The sequence below is a fragment of the Microcebus murinus genome, chromosome 5, assembly GCF_040939455.1.
Source record: "Microcebus murinus isolate Inina chromosome 5, M.murinus_Inina_mat1.0, whole genome shotgun sequence".
Taxonomy (NCBI): domain Eukaryota; kingdom Metazoa; phylum Chordata; class Mammalia; order Primates; family Cheirogaleidae; genus Microcebus; species Microcebus murinus.
Genome location: NC_134108.1, coordinates 90348313 through 90355551, shown reverse-complemented (window position 1 = coordinate 90355551; position 7239 = coordinate 90348313). Strand labels below are relative to the sequence as shown.

Sequence of the window (7239 nt, the reverse complement as noted above, 5' to 3'; positions counted from 1 at the left end):
GTTAAAATAACAAGAAAAAAATGGAGAAAATGTGTGAGGAAAATGGAATATGTCCCCCCAAATCTTCCAAACCTCAAAATAGATCAGGTCATAGTTTGAATCTAAACTAAAAATGAAAAGGAGATTTTATAATGGAGGAATTTCTCATTGATTTAGGTAAACTCTAAGGTGAAGACAAGGACTTAGGTAAAAATGTATAAACTCCATATGAAAGAAAGACCATGAGTTGTGTAGTCAGAATATGTAGGTTTGAGTTGTGGCTGTTACTCCACAAATGTCTTTTGACAAAGAAACATAGGATTCTGATCAGTTATAGAATTAACATCCAAAAGATGAGTTAAAAACAATTATTGAATAGAAGCTTCTCTTGGAACTGAGAGACTTTCTTCTGAGTTCCTCAGTAACAAGACATTATGTGATGAAGGGAAAACAAAACACCCCAGCCAAATAAATAAGTAAGATTAGTATACACAACCGAGAAGTATCCTGACAGTTCTTCCAGAGTGTTCCAAGGATTCTGAGGTCTAGTTGACTTACTTCTTTAGATCAAAACATTTATCTCTGGAAGGCTGTTTTCAACAATCGACCAGTGTACAACTAACAATCCTATAAAACAATTCAATGCAGTTCATTTGCAAAAAGTACATTTTGACAACTAGTTTATCTAAGAGGTTACAATATGAAATTATGTTGTTTAAATCCAGACATTCTTTCAGTGGTTACGGTTTTAATGGTAAGAAGTCAATGACATTGTTTTTTAAACTTTCTTTTTTAAAAAAATTCAGTCTCCACAGAGACTGAAAATTGCCAATGCTGATGCAAGTCTTCACCATGGGGTGTTGGAAAAAGTTTTGAATTAGCAATAATTGCACTTTGGATAAACCTCATTGGCTACAAGACTGCCACTGCACAAAGCTGAAACTTTTTCAGAAAGTCTTTTCGAACATACACATGTCCAGGTAGGATATGACAGATCCTAAGATGAGTAGAGCATAGTGGAAAATTGGGGGACACACAAGATGAGAATGTCAAAGTAGGAAATTACTAGATAACACAGGCCTTGCTGAACGTAATAAGACATTTTATTTTAAGCTCAGAGCAACATGAAGCAGCTGAAAGGTTTTAAGCAGAGAAACCTATGATCTGATCTACTATTCCTATATTAAGATTCCATTGAAATAGCAAGAGCTAGACTACAAATTTTGTAAGGATGATGTTAGGAAACATGTCTTTTTTTTTTTTTTCTTGATCCCCAACCATATAACACAGTGCTTTATATTTTGGGTTGTTTTTTTTTAGCATTTCAATAATTTTATTTTCTATACACTGGTTATATATTTTTTTAAATGTCAGCATATTGCAGGGGTACAAATGTCTTTGGTTACATGGATCACTTTTGCAATGCTTCAGTCAGCATTATAAGTGTGCCCATCACCCAGACAGTATTCATAGTACCCATTAGGTAGGCTTTCACTGATGCCCTTTTCCTCCCTCCCCTTGGCTTGAATTCCCCTGAGTTCTACTTCCCTTTGTGTATGTGTACTCATTAGTTAGTTCCAATTTATTAGTGAGTACATGTGGTATTTGTTTTTCCATTCTTCAGATACTTCACTTAGGATAATGGTCTCCAGTTCCATACAAACTGTTGCAAAAGACATCAATTCATCCTTCTCCATGGCTGAGTACCTTCTCCATGGTACCCACATACCTTCTCCATGGTACCCACATACCACATTTTGTTAATCCACTCATGAATTGATGGCTACTTGGGTTGATTCCACATCTTTGCAATTGTGAATTGTACTGCAATAAACATTTAAGTGCAGGTGTCTTTTTGATAAAATGGCTTATTTTCCTTTGGGTGGATACCCAGTAGTGGGATTGCTGGATCAAATGGAAGATCTGCTTTTAGTTCTTTGAGGAATCTTCATACTGTTTTCCATAGACGTACTAAATTGCAGTTCCACCAACAGTGCATAAGTGTTCCTTTTTCTCTGTATCTATGCCAGCATCTATTGTTATTGGAGTTTTTAATAAAAGCCATTCTAACAGGAGGAAAGTAATGTCTCACTGTGGTTTTAATTTGCATTTTCCTGATGATTAGTGACATGGAGCATTTTTTCATATGTTTATTGGCCATTTATCTGTCTTCTTTTAAAAATATTCTGTTCCTGCCTTTGCGCACTTTTTAATGAGGTTGTTTTTTTCTTGCTGATTTGCTTGAGGTCTTTGTTGATTCTTATTATTAGCCCTTTATTGGCTGTATAGCTTGTGAATATTTTCTCCCATTCTGTAGGTGGTCTATTTGCTCTATTGATTATTTCCTTTGTCATCCAGAAGCTTTTTAATTTAATCAAGTCCCATTTATTTATTTTTGTTTGTGTGATTGCATTGGAGTCTTCTTCACAAATTCTTTGCCTCAGCTGATATCTAGGAGAGTTTTTCCAACATATTCTTCTAGAATTCTTATGGTTTCATGCCTTACATTTAAGTCTTTTATCCATCTTAAATTAAATTTTGTGAGTGGTGAGCAATATGGGATGCTGTTTCATTCTTCTGTATGTGTCTATCCAATTTCCCCAGCACTACTTATTGAATAGGGCTTCTTTTCCCTAGTGTATATTGTTGTCTGCTTTGTCAAAGATTAGTTGGCTGTATGTGAGTGGTTTTATATTTCAATTCTCTGTTCTGTCCATTGGAGTATGTCTCTACGTTTGTGCTATTACCATGCTGTTTGGGGTACTATAGTCTTATAGTATAGTTTAAAGTTTGGTAATGTGATGCCTCTAGATTTGTTCTTTTTGCTTAGGATTGCTTTAACTATTCAAGCTCTTTTCTGGTTTCAAATGAAGCATAAAATTATTTTGTATAGGTCTGTGAAATATGACATTGGTATTTTGATTGAGATTACATTGAATCTGTAAATCACTTTGTGTAGTTATGGACATTTTAACAATGTTGATTCTACCAATCCATGACCATGATATGTTTTTCAATTTGTTTGTGTCATCTGTGATTTCTTTCCTCAGTGTTTTGTAGTTCTCTTTATAAAGATCTTTCACCTCCTTGAAGTATATTCCTAGGTATTTTATTTTCTTTGTGGCTATTGTGAATGGTTTTGAGGCTTTGATTTAACTTTCAGTCTGATTATTATTGATGTATAGGAATGCTACTGATTTGTGTACATTGATTTTGTAACCTGAGACTTCGCTGAATTCATTTATCAATTCTAGGTGTCTCTTGGTGGAGTCTTTGGGGTGTTCTAGATATAAGATCATGCTGTCAGCAAAAGGTGATAGTTTGACCTCCTCTTTCCAAATTTGGATACCCTTTATTTCTTTCTCTAGCCTGATTGCTCTGGCTAAGACTTCCAGCACTATGTTAAATAGAAGTGGTGCCAGTGGGCACTCTTGTGTTCCAGTTCCTAGGGTGAATATTTCAACTTTTCCCATTCAGTGTGATGTTGGCTGCGGGTTTGTTGGATATGGCTTTAAAATTTTGAGGTATTTCCTTTCTATGCCTAGTTTATTGACAGTTTTTATCATGAAAGGGTGCTGGATTCTGTCAAATGCTGTTTCTTTGCATCTATTGAGATGATCATATGGTCTTTGTTTTTGCCTCTGTGTATATGGTGAATCACATTTTTTTATTTACATATGTATTGCATCCCTGTGATGAGGCCCACTTGGTCATGGTGGATTATTTTTTGATGTGCTATTGAATTTGGTTTGCTATCATTTTATTGAGGATTTTTGCACCTATATTTATAAAGGATATTTGTTTGTAGTTTTGTTGTTGTTGTGTCCTTTCCTAGCTTTGGTATCAAGGTGATACTGGCTTTATAGAATGAGTTGGGGAGGATTCCCTCCTTCTCAATGTGATGGAAGAATTTCTGCCATATGAGTACCAGGTGTTCCTTGTAGGTCTTCCAGCAGGCAGGAGCTCAAACTAGATGAGTTCCCCACAATGATGCTGCAGGCTGGGAGCTTCCCTGTCCAGGATCCTGCCCTGAGCTGAGTGTTTGGCCTTCCTGTTGTGCTGCTTTGCAAGTGAGCTGTGGCCGGGACACTGCACTCTCTTTACTGTTCTGGCTACATGGGCTCCCAAGATTAGTTCACAACTCTCCCCTCCATGCCCCCAAGTGACACGATCAAACCCTGGGGGTATAGGATCTGGCCTGTGGGCCCATCCCTAAGTCTCCCAAAATCAATTCTTGACCATGCCAGAGAGAAGCATGCTGGTCCCAAGTTTCTTATGCGGTTCTCAAGCAGGTTTGATGTCCCTCTGCTTCAGGGTATGCCCTGCTCTGATGGAGCAGCCAAACAAGCAGCACTGGGGAGGGCTAACAAGCAGAGAACTCACAGTCTGAGCACCTCTTAGTCCACTGCAGATCTTTAAGAGGAAAGGTTTGAGCCTCACTCTCTATGGAAGCTCTGGTTTGGTGAATGCACCACCAACGCAGAGGAAGCAGCAACTCCTAAGAACCATGGATCAATCATCTCTCTCAGCAGCTGTGGGCAGGGGAGGGAAAGGGGAGGAAAAGTATCTAAAAGAAGGAAAACTAGCACTCTGGTCAACTCTTTCCCTCTCTCCAGAAGGCAGCCCACCTAGAATGTCCAGGCTGTGGGGTCACACACATACTCCAGGACTCACTGGCCCCCTGTAGCTCCTGCAGTCTGAGCTGGAGTTGAGAAATGTTTGTGTGGGAACAAGCAAGATGAAAACTGAGGGTCTGAAGCTCCCTGGAGAGAACAAAGGTACACAGTGGGTGTAGAAGCAATATGGAGCCTGCCATCTCAGCTTGGGTCTCTAGTGATGGGAAGTGCCTCAAAAGGGCTGGTAGCCTGGTGCTTTGTCCTCAGGAAACTCCCACTTCACTGGTGACAGTAACTTTTGGGTTTGTGAGAGTAGAAAGGCTCTCCGGAAACTCTGAAGCCTGATGACTGCCAGAGATATGATGGAGGAAGAAACAAACTGTTCCAATTACCCTTTTTGCTGGACTCTAAGCCTCTCGGGAGCTGACCTCTGCTGAAATCTTGCTCCTTCTTGTTCTATTCCACAGCTCCTTGCTGTGAAATCTCTTTTAAGTTCTAGCACTTTTCCCTTGGAATTGCACCTGATCTATGTTTGTTTGTTTTTTCTTTTTCTTCTAAAACATTTCCTTGTTTCTAACATGATCTGGTAGCTGGTATCTCAGCCATCTTGTCTCTCCCCTAACACAGTACTTTACATATGTTACTTGTCAAACTAACTTAAATGCCTCTATGGTTGAGTAACAGCAGTTATGAAGCATGTGGTAGGCACCACCCTCCAATGATCCCTGCCTCCTGGTATTCATACTCTTGTGTAATCTCTCTTTGAATGTAGATAGAGACCTATAACTTGTTTTAATGAAAAATATATGTCAAATGGGATGAAATATCATTTCTGTGATTAAGTTAAATAAGATTATAGCTCCCCCTCTCACTAGCTGACTCTGTTGTCTTCTTGGCTTGCTTGCCTTAATGAAGCATGATACAATGTTGGGGAGATCCATATGGCAAGGTATAACCAGCTAGGTTCTGATATCCTCAATCCAACAGTCTTTGAGAAACTGAATTCTGCCAAATTCTCCACTTGGAAGCAGATCCCTCCCCATTTGAGCCATCCAGTGAGACATCAGCCCTTGCCAACATCTTGATCACTTCATGAGAGACCCTGAAGGAGAGGACCCTGTGAAGCCATACAAGACTCCTGACCCACAGGAACTATACTATAATAAATGGATGTTGTTTTAAGCCACTACATTTATAATAATTTATTACATAGCAATAGATAATTAGTATGGAGGTGCTTGATTTACACAAATTCAATTTTTTTCTGTCAATGACTTAAACATGTAAGTGTTGGTTCAAAAACCATTATGGCCTAAGCAACCAGGCACCCTGGCCACACTATTCCTTAATTCATGTGGAGTCTCCTGACCTGAACTTGGCCATCCAGAACCTATCTTCCAAGAATTTAATGCTTGGAAAAAAGAAAGAATGGGATCATATTACTAATGTAACTCTTTAAAAAATGGTTGAAGAACTCCCATTGCTGAGGGTATAATTTTAGCAAATCACATTTCTACCAATGATGATGGCAAAGTGGGATTTCAAAAATCTCTTTCAGATTTAGAAGGAAAAAAAATAGAATTTATCTATACAACCTTGTCAATTGTAATTCAGGTGTGAGATAATAATTGTGAAAATTTATAGCCTCATAACCAAAATTCTCTAACTCACAGTCTTTAGAAAAAAATCCAGTTTCCTTAATGACTTTATTTTATGTTAAGGGAAGAGTTGAGTTAAGTTTGTGGAGAATTTTTTTTTTAATCATTAAATAAAATTCGAGGATATGGGTTGTACATTCTGAATCATGAGACTGTGGTTAGAAAAAGTAATCAGTGATAAAAGTTTGAGCTGTCAGTGGAGGATTATGTAAATTACTTTTACATAATTTTGAGATAATAATAATATAAAAAGTGCATAGGTATCTCCTTTTAGAAAATGGAAAATTTTAAAAAAGGACAAGATATGATAAAAATTCATTTCTCTATTTGTAAAATAATTTTGTTATATTACTAAACTACACAGAATGTATTTTTAACTTTCTTTAAAGTTATAATTTTTTATGACCCTACAAAGAACTCATTATAAATGAAAAAACAAAAGCATAAACAAACAAAATCACCATCTACACTGCTGTCACTCCATCCTCCTCCAGGAGGGGGCAGCACTAAGGGATCGGTATGGAAGACAGAACACAAAGCAGGCCTTTTATATTCCTGGAAACCTAGTTACATTCACTATCATAAGTAAGCCAAGTTAAAAGAAGGAAACGCTTCAAGCCAAGAAAAACTCAGATAAACATATAGAATCCATTCTTTGGCATAATACAAAGGTATAAACCTGGGTTATAATTTACTATGACTTCTAATTAATCCTGAATCATCCACCAACACAATTACTAATACACAAAAATCACCAGTAATCTCATAGAGACTTAAATTGATTTCAGGTTCTTTTCTAGTTAAAAGAAGTAGTATTCTTGATTCATCGTTAAACATTAAATGGTACTAAAAACTTCAATGGTTATTCAGGGCACCAGGAGGCAGCAGTTACCCTGCACAGAGAGAACATAATCCAATTAGTATGGCATTTCTCGCTGGGTGGTGAGAGCATGGAAATTTCAATAGCCACTTTGTCTTTAAATGTA

At 37.5% G+C, this 7239-nt stretch overlaps 1 pseudogene; it reads right to left on the bottom strand.

Moving 5' to 3' along the window:
- Positions 1-785: 785 nt before the first annotated feature.
- LOC142871173 (uncharacterized) lies at positions 786-917 on the bottom strand (annotated as a pseudogene).
- Positions 918-7239: the final 6322 nt, after the last annotated feature.